The sequence below is a fragment of the Sus scrofa genome, chromosome 16, assembly GCF_054392235.1.
Source record: "Sus scrofa isolate SSC_HxYL_T2T_F1_AM1 chromosome 16, Sscrofa_HxYL_maternal_Yorkshire_Landrace_v2.0, whole genome shotgun sequence".
In the NCBI taxonomy this organism is placed as follows: Eukaryota; Metazoa; Chordata; class Mammalia; order Artiodactyla; family Suidae; genus Sus; species Sus scrofa.
The window spans coordinates 77,526,934-77,541,435 of record NC_139398.1 but is presented as its reverse complement, the minus strand read 5'-3'; the positions used below and the strand labels follow the sequence as shown (position 1 = coordinate 77,541,435).

General features: G+C 41.8%; 1 long non-coding RNA gene across 10 annotated transcripts in view; it reads left to right on the top strand.

Annotated features, from left to right (window-relative positions):
- Positions 1–14,502, top strand: part of LOC106506547 (uncharacterized) — a 760,340-nt gene that overhangs the window by 104,107 nt on the left and 641,731 nt on the right. Inside the window, exons 4-5 of one of the 10 annotated variants that reach the window (XR_014830964.1) lie at positions 3,157–5,263; positions 5,580–5,695. The exons of the other annotated variants lie outside the window; for them this stretch is intronic. This is a non-coding gene — a long non-coding RNA (uncharacterized LOC106506547). Of the gene's footprint in view, positions 1–3,156; positions 5,264–5,579; positions 5,696–14,502 lie in introns of those variants that run through there. 10 annotated transcript variants of the gene reach the window in all.

Sequence of the window (14,502 nt, the reverse complement as noted above, 5' to 3'; positions counted from 1 at the left end):
AAAGCCTTTATCCCTGGTTCTGTCCACCACCAGCAACTTGTCATTCCCCCTCTCTTATGCTAAACGCCCACCAAAGACTCCGGCAGATTTAGCTTGTGTCCCCGATTTATAGACCTCCGTCAGCAAAACCAAACCCTGGAATCAGCCCCAGAATGGTCTTCCAGAGCCTCTTGGAGACCTCTTCCCTCCTCAAAACTCCTTATTTGGTTATTCACCCAATGAAAATTGGGGTTGAGCTGGGTTCTCCTAGTAAGTAAGGAAGATTTTTCTCCATGCCTACTTCCAAAAATGACTGTGAATCATTAAGAGATTCATATAGAAGTACAAATAAATAATACATGAGTAGTAATGCCATAGTCCAATACCAAGACATCATTCCGTTTGTTACTGATTATCCTGTTGTCTTCTGCTCCCTCCTTTCTAAGAAAGTCCTTTTATCTCTCCAGTGGAAGTGGGTGTTCAGTTCACCTTTCGTTAATCTCTTTCCTGTATCGTTAATCCCTTTCCTGTATCCCTTCTGAGGCCGCCAGCTGTCCTTGTTCTTCCTGAAAACACTCTTAGGTTCTCTCCCTCTCCAGGATTTCTCAGACTCCCCAGTTGCTGTTATGCTTGCTTGAAAGGTGTTAATGAATGACAATGATGTGAGGTGTCATAGCTGCAGGGCTATTTACATTTAAATGAGTTCTCTTAACAGTGACAAAGTCTGAACCCAAAGGGATCACTACACAAAAGCCACAGCACCATCAGATCCTAGCCAAGTCTGTGACCTATACCACAGCTCAGGGCAACGTCAGATCCTTAACCCACTGAGTGAAGCCAGGGATTGAACCTTTGTCCTCAGGGATACTACTCAGATTTGTTTCCACTGAGTCACGACGGGAACTCTGACTTCTTGAGAAATTTGGTCTTAGGCCGGCAATGAGGCAAGCATTTGGCTGCCGATAACCAACATTGTACATGATGCCCCTACTCCTGGGTAAGGGCTAGATGCACTGCTCAAGATGTCTGGGTGAGTGAGAACACAGCTGTAAACTAAAAAAGTACATGTCACATTACAAAATCTGTGTTTGACTATATGAACCACAGTAGCCACTCTTGTAGCCCTAGTGTTTTTTTGGTTTTTTTTAATCGCTTTATTGAGGTGTGATCATTACACAAAAAGCTGTAAATATTTAGTGTATACAACCTGATGAGTTTGGAGAAAAATATACACCTGTGAAACCAGCACCACAATCAATGCCAGCAACACATCCATCGCCTCTAAGCATTTCCTCCCACTCTGTTTACTTCTTTATCTTTGTGATAAGAAGACTTTACAGAAGAGCTCCCCTTCGGGCAAATTTTAAAACATCCAATACATTGTTGTCCACTGTAGGTACTGTGGTGTACAATTGATGTCAAGAACTCATATTCATCTTGCATCCTTGACCTCTTGATCCTCCCTCCTCCCCGAGAGTTTTGAATAGTTCCTGGAATATAGTTAGTCCTTAACAATTTTTTGTACAGTGAGTGGATGGATGCATAGGTGGATGAATTTTTTTTCCAGTATTGCTTAGCTTCCTCATATGTAGGGACTGCGTGTGTCTTTCTCTTGAGACGTCTGTAACTTGAAGATACCTACAAATTCAAGAATTTTTCTGAGTGTCAAAAGATAGGTGGCATGGCTTGTTTTCTTTAGACATGGGAAGGCAATGCCTCCATTGTCTCAGCTATTTCTTACCGCCTGAGTGTGTCATTGGAGAAGCGAAGCTCTGTACAGTCCCATGAGGCTGATTTACCAGCAAGGGCCACAGACATTCTCTAGGGAGGATACTCCACTCCTTTAGGACCAGAGCAAGTGCATGAGTAGAGCTCTGGTTCCTCAGACAGAAGAACCGAGCCCTTCCTTGTGTTCATGGGTGCAGCCACAGAAGTAAACATGAAACTAAAAGATCCATTCAACCCATTCAACCCTACTGAAGGGCAGCATGAATATATCAATATATCAGTTCCTTTTTTTTTTTTTTTTTTGCTTTTTAGGGTCATACCTGTGGCATGTCAAAGTTCCCAGGCTAGGGGTCAAATCGGAGCTGCAGCTGCTGGCCTATCCCACATCTCACGGCAATGCTGGATCCTTCCTTAACCCACTGAGTGAGGCCAGGGATTGAACCTACATCCTCATGGATACTAGTGTGGTTCGTTACCACTGAGCCACCACGGAAACTCCAATATATTAGTTCTTAAATATCCCACTAGAGAAAAGGCTATGAAAATAGTCCAGGCCTAGCCTGTTCTTCAAGTCAAATCCCATCCTTTTCCCTATGCCTATTATTTAAAGTTGGTTTAAAAGAGAGTTAAATTTTGGGGGGCAAAATGAGATGATTTCTTTCTCCTAAAGGGAAGGGACGCTTAGGAGAAAAGTCTTGAAGAGTACTTTGAAACCTGGCCTTCTGAAGACCAGTGTGACAGCCCTAAAAACAGAAATATGGTGCTTCTCAGCCTATAAATATAATGTCCCTTTTTGGAATGTGTTAAAAAAAAAAATCCCACCAGGAGTTCTTTTTTTCACTTTTAAAAGTTTTATTGAAGTATCGTTGATTTACAAGGTTGTGTTAATTTCTGCTGTACAACAAAGGGATTCAGTTATACAAACATCCATTCTTTTCAGATTCTTTTCCCACATAGATTATTACGGAATATTGGGTATAGTTCCCTGTGATAATGTTGCCGTTGGCCAGTCATTACATATACCTCAGGGTGCATGTGCCATTCCTAAACCCCCAGTCCACCACCCCCGCATCACCTGCCCCTTTTGGTAACCATGAGTTTTTTAAAGTCTGTGAGTCTGTTACTGTTCTGCAAATAAGTTCATTTGTATCTTTTTTTTTTTTAGATTCCACATATAAGTGATATCGTATGATGCTTGTCTTGCACTGTCTGACTTACTTCACTTAGTGTGATAATCTCTAGATCCATCCGTGTTGCTGCAAATGGCATCATTTTGTTTTCCACCACCAGTTCTGACCCAGTGTGCTGATGTGCTTTGGCGGAATCGTATTCCTTTTAAGAGGAGCTTTGTTTTCTCTGGATCTTCCCCATCTGAGGCAATTGTGTTGAGCTTTGCTGTCAGAAATGTGTCTTAGGAAGACAGTAAGTTTCTTTTCATTTTCTTTTTAGGGCCACAGCCACAGCATGTGGAAGTTTCCAGGCTAGGAATTGAATTGGAGCTGCAGCTGCCAGCCTACACCACCGCTCAAGGCAGTGCTGGATCCTGAACCGCTTAGAGAGGCCAGGGATCGAAGCCACATCCTCATGCATACTAGTCAGATTCGTTTCTGCTGCATCACAACCGGAATGTCTCTTTTCATTTTCTAAATGTGGTGAATGAACTTACTGGAGAGACTAATGTAACACTAGTGAGAGAACGTGGACTGGTTACTTGTTTTTTCTAAGAATGCCCATAAAGTTGTAAAGAGTAAGGTATGACGAGTTTTGCTCACTGCTTGGCTCATAGTAAACAGTCAATAACATTAACTAGTATTGTTATTATTGCTGTTACAACTACTATTGTTTTTTTGTTTGTTTTTGTTTTTTGTCTTCCCGCTGCATATGGAGGTTCCCAGGCTAGGGGTCTAATCAGAGCTGTAGGCCACAGCCACAGCAATGCGGGATCCGAGCCACGTCTGCAACCTACACCACAGCTCACGGCAACGCCGGATCATTAACCCACTGAGCAAGGGCAGAGATCGAACCCGCAACCTCATGGTTCCTAGTCGGATTCGTTAACCACTGTGCCACGACGGGAACTCCAACAACTACTATTGTTATTAGTGGTGGTGGTCCCTGGCTTGGCATCCTGTCCGAGCTACAGATATTTACTATGGAAAAGAAATGGAATTTAGTGAGATATAAAACATTTAGTAAATTTAAGCAAATTTATACAGTGTGAACATATTAGGGTGTATTTGGCTGCTGAAACAGACACCAACATTTAATGATTCAAAGAAAAATAAATTTATTTTTCACTGATGTTACATACAGTACCATGTGAGTGTTCCAACTGTTAAAGAAAACTTTTCAGATAACTTAGCTGTGAGCATGCGTCAAAAGTTTATTATGCTCAGACACACAAAGGAAACGGACCCTCGAAGGCCACTTCCCAAATTTACTTTTGGCAGCAGACATTTGATGGGAAGAGAGTTCAGTTAGAGAATCGTTTTTAGACTAGACATAGAAAGAAAAGCAAGTCTGGTTAAAGGTCACTAGACCCTTGATTGACACTTGGCAACTGAGTATGTGGGTAATTGGGCATGTGGGTAATTGGTTTCCTAGAGCAAACCTTAATCCCATTAAAGTTCACAGAAAATTGCTTAAGCGTTTTATCAGGAATGCTAACTTCTTAGCGAGAGGTGGTGAAGCAAAAAGGTTCTGCCCTTCAGACCAGGTTTGTAACAATTTCTCTTATATGTGGGACTGTGGGCCCCTCTCCCCCTCTAGTTATTCAGGCACCCTGCTTGATGGCAGCTCTGCCATTTTCAGTATATGGCTTTAATGCCAGTCTGGTCATTGTCAGCAGCTGAGAGAAAGGGGAAAAGAACAGACATTTCTTCTTAAGAAATTTTGCTTAAGCAAATGAGCCAGAGGTGGAAACAGAATTTCTGCACACCCATCACTGAGAACTTAGTTCTGCAGCCACCTGGCTCCCAGGAGGGCTGAAAAATGCAGTGCTTGCCTGGACATCCAAGTCCTGGCTGCTCGTCTTTTACTATGGGGAAGAAAGGGAGTTTGGGAACAGTAGTGGGCTCTGCCCCAATGAGGGGCTGCTCACCATTTCTACACCTACTGTCTTCCGGAGCAGGAGTTGGCAAACTCTGGCCTGCAGGCTACATCCCACCCACAGCTGTTTTTGTAAAGTTTTACTGGAAAGCCATACTCATTCATTTATGCAATGTGGATGGCTGACTTCATACTATATCAACAGAGTTGAGCAGTTGAGACAGAGACCACATAGCCCAAACCTTAAAATATTTACTATTTGGCCTTTTTTTAGAAATTTCTAGAGAGATTCTGCATTGCTCACAAAAGTGGACCTGCTGGATCAAAGGGCATGAGCACTGAAAATTTCAGTAGATATTGCTCTTCATACTTACGCTAGCAGTGTACGAAAGTGCCTGTTCCCCAGTATCCTCACCAACACAGATTTTTATTTTTTGTCTTTTTAGGGCCAAACCCATGGCATATGGAAGTTCCCAGGCTAGGGAACTTCTAGGCTCCCTATAGAATTGTAGCTACAGCAACCGGCCTATACCACAGCTACAGCAACACCAGATCTGGGCTGCATCTGAGACCTACGCTGCAGCTTGCAGCAATGCTGGATCCCTAACCCACTAGAGAGAACAGGGATTGAACTTGAGTCCTCGTGGATACTAGTCGGCTTTGTTACTACTGAGCCACAATGAGAACTCCTAAAAGTAATAATTTTGAGAATATTTGTAGGAGTTCCCGTCATGGCTCAGTGGCAGCAAGCCTGACTAGTATCCACGAGGATACAGGTTCGATCCCTGTCCTTGCTCAGTGGGTTAAGGATTTGGCCTTGCTAGGTTGCAGATGCAACTCAGATCCCGAGTTGCTGTGGTCAGCAGCTGCAGTTCTGATTGGACCCCTAGCCTTGGAAATTCCATGTGCCACAGATGTGGCCCTAATAAAAAAAAAAAAATGTATTTCCTTTTCTATGGACTGTTTATTTGTCTGCTTTGTATATTGGCAAATACTGAGTTGTTGATTTTGCATAATAATTTCTAGGAGCTTTTTGTATGATAGGGAACTGGGCCGTTGATAATAGGAATTGTGTGAATCTACCCCATTTTTTAATATATTTTTTTATTTTGTTTATTGAGGTTTTTGTTGTCCAAAATTAAAAAAAAAATGGGGGGGGGGTGTCAAATTTCCCAGTGTCCTCTTCCATGACTTCTCATTTGCATATCATACTTAGAAGGCTTTCCCTACTCCAAGATTGTATAAAAATTTCTTCTATTTTTTCTTAATAATTTTGAGGTTTTCAGTTTTTGTATTTAAATGTTTGCTTCATCTGTAATTTATTTTAAGGTTAGATAAATGGGTTCATTTGTTTTCTAAATGGCTATACATTCTGTGAACACTATTTCTTTAATAATACATCTTTATCATATGTTAATTTCCTACATGTTTTTGGCTGTATTACTGGATTAGTCTATGTCTGTTTATGGGCCCATATTATGTTGCTTTAATTAATGTAAACTTTGCATCATATTTTAATATCTGGCAGGCCTAATTTTCCCTTATTAGTTTTTATATAGGATTTTTCTGCGTAGTTTTACTTATTTATTTTTCCGTATGGAACTGGTTCAAATACACTGCTGATAATTTTTATTTGGATTGTATTAAACTTATATATGAACTTGGCAGAATTGATATCTTTATTGTTGATGCCGAGTTCTTAAGCATGGATGTGGTGTACCTTTTTATTTGAAGAACATGTGTTTTAAAATTACCTTTTGGTTATTGACTGAGTTTTTCTGATTGATAGAGTTATGAAACGGGCCACATGGTTCATTGCTTTAGCTGGCTTATATTATTTTTATTCCTGGATACAATTTGTCCCATAAGTTCAGAAGATCTAGGAACTAGCCACTTACTTTTGTAAAGACATTCACAGAGCAAACACACCTGACTGTAGGAAATGATAAATCTGTGGATTTTGTCATTGCCTTGCCCCCCCTCCCGCCCCCTGCACCCTCTTAAATATTTGCTTCGTAGAATAGGACAAGGAGACCATGACACAGAGGGAGCATTGATCTGAAGAAAGCAATGGCTCAAGTTATTTTTTTTGGCCCCACGCATGGCATTTGGAAGTCCCCAGGCCAGAGATCGAACCTGCGCCACAGCAGCTACCTGAGCCAATGCAGTGCCAATGCTGGAACCTTTTCTTAGGTTTTCAAGAAGCACACCCTGAACTAGGCTATGTCTATCTCAGAGGCACAGGCAGGGAAGTGGAGAAGTGAGGCAAGAAAGGGAGGAAGTCAGTACAGACTGTTGCTGTGGAGTAGCTTATCTCTGTGAGCAATTGTGGCTCAGTCATTCTGTGGACCTCTGGCTTTGTCTCAGGGTTGTCCCACCAAAGGGCCAGAGAATCTGGGATATTTACCATCTCCCATTTGTTGTTGACTGAATATTGCTCTGGTGCCCCCAGTGCCCAGGCACCTGTGGCTTGCCTTGAGCATGCATCTATGATAGCAAAAGCCCCAGGAAGAGTCACAGATGCTGGTGGGTGGACGTGGTCAGCCTTCACAGGAACAGTGAGGCAGAGGCTCTGATAAAACAGAAATTTTAATTTCTGCATCCTTAGGCACCACTTACCTGCATCTATAGGGAGAAGATTAAGGCAGCTAATATTTTGGGTTTTTTGTACCGTCTACACTACCCTCTTAGGAAACTCTGCCTTCGCCCTCTCCCAAGTGGGGCATGTCTATGTTGTAGGCCTTGGAACTTGCTCCTTCCATTCTCATTTCTAGCACATCAGTTGGGCCAGAGTCCATCAAAATTAGCATTGTTATGGGCTTGCCAATAACCTATGAGTTGTTATTGGAGTTTGTCCCAATTCAAACAAGTAGGCAGGTCCGATTCCTCTTCTGGGCATAGGGAATTGAGAAACCAAGAGCCAGTTGTCAGTTACCAGTAGGCGCTAGCATTAAAATGTTAATATATGAAGAGAGGAACACATGAGAGCTGTGTTCAAGCAGAGTTCATGCACAAGCTTGTTGTTAGAGGAATGTGGAGAAAGAAGGAAAGAGAGAGAGGGGGAAGAAGAGGTATGTGTAAGAAGGCCAAGCCCAAAGGTACCTTGTCTTTTGCCTTTCTTGAGTCCTGGCTGTTCAGAGACTCCTGTTCAGAGTCTCCTTCCCATGACGCATTTCTTTAATCCTTACAAAACTACCTCCACTCTTTATTAGAGTTATTATGAGTCAGTCACTGTTACTTGTCTTGACCACAAACATACTGGCAAAAAATTGGAGGGTGGTCCCCTAAAAGTGACTCACGCTCTCCATTTACGCTGTTCCTTCTCCTCCTACTGTTCTAGGGGCCGCCAACCTGCCAGTCCTCTCCCTATGGCTGTTGCCAGCTGCTATGAACGGCTCCAAGACAATAAAATCTAGAGAGAAAGCCAGTCATTAAGTGAAATCGGCTTGTCCTTCCCAGAACAGGCAGTGATAGCATCATACAGCTTACTCTCTACAGAAGCCGCAGACTTATCTTCTGCAAAAAGAGGAAACCTGATTAACTCCTTTAGAGTCATAACCCTGTGCTTTGTAAATGTGTCCTGACAGCAGGCAGGTTAGAGGGGGGAGGTTTTCGCAAATTTCCTTTAATGAAACTGGATGAAATCCTCTCACCTGAGTTTTTACTGACTTAAGATTCTTTGAGGCATAGCTACCCCTTCCACCCAGAGAAGAAGTTCACTTGATGGAGTAAAAATGGGCAAAAATTAGCTAGGAGGCCTAATTCAAGCCATTCGTGCTAAACAAATAGGACCCACGATCAAGTTGCATTAGATAGAAGCTTCAACGACACACATGGCAGATATTCACTGGATACCTTCCATGTTCAGGCTTTGTGCTAGGGGCTGCCAGCATGGAAGGGAGTCAGATAGACATGTTCCTGCACTTAGAATGTGGAGTCTCTGGGGAGGATGAACACAAGGATACATGTTGATGAGAAAGGGGCAAGAGTGTTACCAAAGGGAAGGGCATGGGAGAAGGTCAGAAAAGTCAGAGAAGGCCTGTCCAATGCAGTTTATTTTTATTTATTTATTAATTTTTTTATTTAGTTGAGACCTGAAGAATGAATAGGGGGAAGAGCTTTCTAGGAACAAGATTACTATTTGAGAAAGAGGGCAACTTCATGCTGGATTTCATATAGTTTCTTTGTGCCACTAAAACCCCACCTCCAACTCTGCATGGGGATTTTTTTTTTTTTTTTTTTTTTTTTTTTTAGGGCTGTACCCGTGGCATATGGAGATTCCCAGGCTAGAGATGGAATCAGAGCTATAGCTGCTGGCCTATGCCACAGCCTCAGCAGCACAGGATCTGAGCCGCGTCTGCGACCTACACCACAACTCACAGCAACGCTGGATCCCCAACCCACTGAGTGAAGCCAAGGATCAAACCTGCAACCTATGGTTCCCAGTTGAATTTGCTTCTGCTGTGCCATGATGTGAACTCCTGCGTGGGGCTTTTTTAAGAGTAAGTCACTCATAGAATTCCTGTCTTGGCTCAGTGGAAAGGAATCTGACTAGCATCCATGAGGAGTCAGGTTTGATCCCTGGCCTTGCTCAGTGGGTTAAGGATCAGGCATTGCCATGAGCTGTGGTGTATGTTGCAGACACAGCTGGGATTTGATGTTGCTGTGTTTGTGGCCAGCAGCTGCAGCTCTGATTTGACCACTAGCCTGGGAACCTCCATATGCCATGGCTGTGGCCCTAAAAATACAAAAAAAAAAAAAAAAAAAGTCACTCATTTTTGGGAGCAGTAGTAGTTTTTGATCACTTGTTTGTTCTCTGCAGCAGATGCTTCTGGTATATCAGCCTGCTGCTGGACATCTGCAGACAGCTGCCTTATAGGCTGTGTGGCCTTGGGCTGGAAACTTCCATCCCCTGGGCCTCAGTTTCCTCATCTATGTAGTGGTGAGGTAGAACTGAGTGGTCTTCAGGGTCAGTATTTTTGGTGATCTCTGAATATGTTTCCCTGCTTCCATGGTGGGCAAGCTCTGCTTCGGGTCTGCCAGGGGTAGGGGAAGGAAGGAAAAGTAGGATGGGGCTCTCAGTTATTCATCCAATAGTTCTCTAGGCATACTGAGTGCCAAGCACTGTTCCAGGCATTGAGGATAGAGGTGAGCAAGGTAGTGTCAAGCTGCCTGCTCTGACTGAGACAGAGACGGCCTGAAATGAAGAGAGGATTTCGAGGTTAAAAAAAGGAAAAAACAAATTTTCTTCATTTCATTATCTTGTTGGCACCTATTGATGAATGAATGCAAGGGTTCTTTCTTTGTTTTAAAGTTAAATTACACATTTGATCTCTAGCAAGAAACAGAGCCCTATAGGAAAATGACATTTGGGACTGGGATATTTTATTTTATTACTTTATTTAAAAAAATTATTACAGTTGATTTATAATGTTCCATCAATTTCTGTTGTACAGCAAAGTGACCCAGTCATACATATATATATATATACATTCTTTTTGTCACATTATCCTCCATCATGTTCCATCACAAGTGACTGGATATAGTCCCCTGTGCTAAACAGCAGGATCTCCTTGTTTATCCACTCCAAACACAATAGTTTGCATCTGCTAACCCCAAACTCCCAGTCCCTCCCAGTCTCTCCTTCTCCCTCTTGGCAACCACAGGTCTGTTCCAGGACAAGGATATTTTACTAGGGAAAATGTGGGACCACGGTTCCTGCCCTGGAGAGTGAGAATGGGGTGAATGGTTATAGCAGGGTCTTAGGGAAGCCCAAGGATATGAATGCCTGGCTGTGGAAGAGGGTCTATTCAAAGGTGGAAGATGCCGCCTCCCCCCCATCTTGGGCCTCCCAGATTTGCTAGTGGCTTGTCCTAAAGTTACCACTTAGTTCACAATGCTTTTTCTGTAAATGGGGGGTGGAGGTGGAGGGGATGAAAATAGAAATAATTTATCGTCCTAAAGAAACAGATCTGGGCAAAGGCCCAGTGTTACTGAAAGGGTCCTTTTCATGATGCATGGGCAACTCTCTCTGCTTCCTAAGTCATCAGAGAGGCCTATTGGAATGACTTTTAAACATGGACTCTGTCAAGTGATGCAAAAATCCCATGATTTACAACCCAAAGAAGTTTATCTTGCTCTGGGAAAAAAGAAGACCTTGGAACCTAAGCTTCACATTTAGAAGCCAATACAAACATCTTAAAATAACGCCCCCTCCTCCCTCCTGCTCCATAATGAGAAATGAAGAGATTAAGCAAGAGGTGGGGGCTGTGGGTAGGACCATTGCAATCACCAGTGATGGAGCTTCAAGGTCCGTGGCCTTTGTTGTGGGCACTGGAACTTTAATGATTTATAATTGACTCCAACTAGAAAAACCAAATGCCATGCACTTTTCTAACAGAGCTACAAAAATAACCACATTCACAATGTTTGCAAAATTGGAAACAAATGTCTCAAGGAACATAAGAGCTCCATGTTGTCCTACCCAAGCTTTGGAGGAAGGAAAATATTGGCACCCAGTCACGACCACAAATGATGAGCCAATATCATTTGTCATGGGAAATTCATCTAGGCAAAATCAAATTGCGCCATGAGCCCTCAGTGACTCTGAGAAATAACCATACTGAAATGCCTCAAATTAAAATCAGCCAAGGGCTGGGTCTAACACCCTCTCCAAGCTGCCGAATTTAGTTTCTTTATCCTCTGTCTTTACATGCAAGAACTGACAGGGAGAATTAATGCCTAATTGTACCCTTGTTCCTGAAGTGGCTTAGACCCTTGTGGTTCTTTTTTGAAAGTGGGAATAGATGAGGATAATGACCATGAAAAGTGGGGGGCTATGAGGTGGTATGCAAGGGCACGGTGACCGCCATTCCCTGGTGAGGGATGATGGGGAGGGTGTGCAGTGATTGGCAGCTGGATTAATAACCTATAACCTTAGTTTGCAAAGAAAATTTTGTTAGAGGGTGTATGAACTTTGCTCTCTAAATGATCTTAGTTCTTGTGGTGATGTGAAACACAAACATTCTGGCTATGGAAGTTTACTAAGTTGAGAGAAATTTCCTATCTGTAAGGACCCCTTTGATGCTATTAAACATCTGCAGCCACATGGATGGAACTAGAGACTCTCATACTAAGATGAGAGAGAAAGACAAATACCATATGATGTCACTTATATCTGGAATCTAATACATGGCACAAATGAACCTTTCCACAGAAAAGAAAATCATGAACTGGGGAACAGACTTGTGGTTGCCAAGGGGGAGGGGGAGGGACTGGGAATTTAGGGTTAATGGGTGCCAAGTGTTTCCTTGGGAATGGATAAGCAATGAGATCCTGCTGTATAGCCCTGGGAACTATAGCTAGTCACTTATGATGGAGCATGATAATGTGAGAAAAAAGAATGTATATATGTATGTGTGACTGGGTCACCTTGCTGTATAGTAGAAAATTGACAGAACACTGTGAAATAGCTCTAATGGAAAAAAATTTAAAAAACCCAAAAAGCAAAATCAGGTTAATGGTTCTAAAACAATTAAGTCTAGGCATTACAGCAAACACTTTACAGGCCTCTCCTTTAATTTGCACAATAGTCTTTAACATAATTTCCATTTTGCAGGTGGGAAAACAGTGTCTGAAAGGTTTAACAACTTGCCAAATTTCCATTAGTGAGAAGTGGAGCTGGGACAAGGAGCCACTACTATTTGACTCCAAAGCCCATACTCTAACTCACTCTGAGGGGTTTTCTATCAACTCTGAGGGAATCATAGGAAAATTTCAGATGACCTTGACTTTTATGTCCTTAATTCTGTAGGTCAAAGAGGTAGAGAGCAAACGCCTTTCGACTCTCCCATCTCATAATCTTACCTCTGATTCTATGAATTAAGCAACGTGCATTCCCTCTGGGAGCCCAAGATGGTAATATTAGCTGAGAGAGAAGGAATATAGATGAGTGAACTTACAAACTGACTAACTTGAAGGTAGTAGGACTAAAATGTCAATTTAAAAATGCCTGAGAATCAGCTGTACAGATGCAGTCAGTTTACATAAACTTTGTGCAATGAATATGCAAATGTCCTACATATTTTCCTGCTTACACACTTCTAACAGACCTGGATGTGGCCTCATGGGAGAAAGCTGCCTTAGGCTGAAAGTCACCTATAAGACTGAGAATTTCCAAGGCATGGGATTAATTGTCCAAAACATGGGATTAACTGAAGAAATTCTCATTCCTTTTTTGTGATTTGCTTAAGAAAAATTAATTCTTCCTATGGGAAAATTTTTTTAAATGCCCCAAACCGATTTGCACTTCAGGAACTTGAACCTTGCATTGTAGCTGTTTCTTGTCTCTAAGGAATATAATATATTCAAGCCGTTAAATTGTTGTGAGCACCAATAACAATTTTTATAGTGTTCACGGTATGAAGTTAGCTGCCATATTTGACTGCTGTGTGTGTATGTATTCACTCAGATTTAAAAACTGGTTAAACATTTCAAACCTCTTTAGATTTATACATAGTTATTTATTACGAAGCTCCTGAACTTTTTAGAGACAGCACTGTTCCCGTGATCTTTATCAAGCTGTTCTCTGGCCTACTACTACTTGGCAGCTTGTTTGGTTTTCTTTCTTTCTTTCTTTCTTTCTTTCTTTCTTTCTTTCTTTCTTTCTTTCTTTCTTTCTTTCTTTCTTTCTTTCTTTCTCTTTCTTTCTTTCTTTCTTTCTTTCTTTCTCTTTCTTTCTTTCTTTCTCTTTCTTTCTTTCTTTCTTTCTTTCTTTCTTTCTTTCTTTCTTTCTCTTTCTTTCTTTCTTTCTTTCTTTTCTTCCTTTCTTTCCTTTGTTTCTCTTTCTCTCTTCTTTCTCTCTCCCTCCTCCTTTCCTCTGTCCCTCCGTCTTTTCTTTTCCTTCCTTCCTTCTTTCTTTCTTTCTTTCTTTCTTTCTTTCTTTCTTTCTTTCTTTCTTTTTTCTTTCTTTCTCTCTCTCTCTCTCTTTCTTTTCTTTTCTTTCACTTTTCTTGAGCTTAGCCTTAACAGGGAAAGAAAGTGTCAAATACATCAGAAAAAAGTCCAATGGTAAAATTTGCAAATGGGAATACAATTTGAAGGCAATGTCAAAGTTAGGCAGCCAGATTTTATTTTATTTATTTTTTATTTTCTCTGCTAATTATGCTACACGTTTGAAATCTTAAGCATGTGGAGAGTTATGAAAGATCTTGTGTGTAGAGAGATGCTTAATTCCAGCAGCCCTTGGTAGCTGAGTATTCAGTGTTGCAATGCTCACCAGAGACACCATGGATGACTCATCTTTTTTGGCGTTCTCTGCACAAATGGTGGTGTGGAAGGATGAATCAAAAATTTAAAGCTTGCCTGATTGCCACTGGTTTCCAATTTTTTTTTTTTTTTTTAAGTCCAGAGAACAAAGATCTTACTGAAAGCCTGATATGTGAAACAGATAGCCTTTAGCGGGTGTGTATGTGAATGCGGGTACATGTGTGCCTCTCCTTTATTTATTTATTTATTTATTTATTGTCTTTTTAAGGCTGCACTTGCTGCATTTGGATGTTCCCAGGTTGGGGATCTAATTGGAGCTGCAGCTGCTGGCCTATACCACAACCACAGCAATACCAGATCCGAACTGTTTATGAGGCCTACACCACAGGTCACAGCAATACTGGAGCCTTAACCCACTGAGCAGGGCCAGGGATTGAACCCAAATCCTCATGAATACCCGTCTGGTTTGCTACTGCCGAG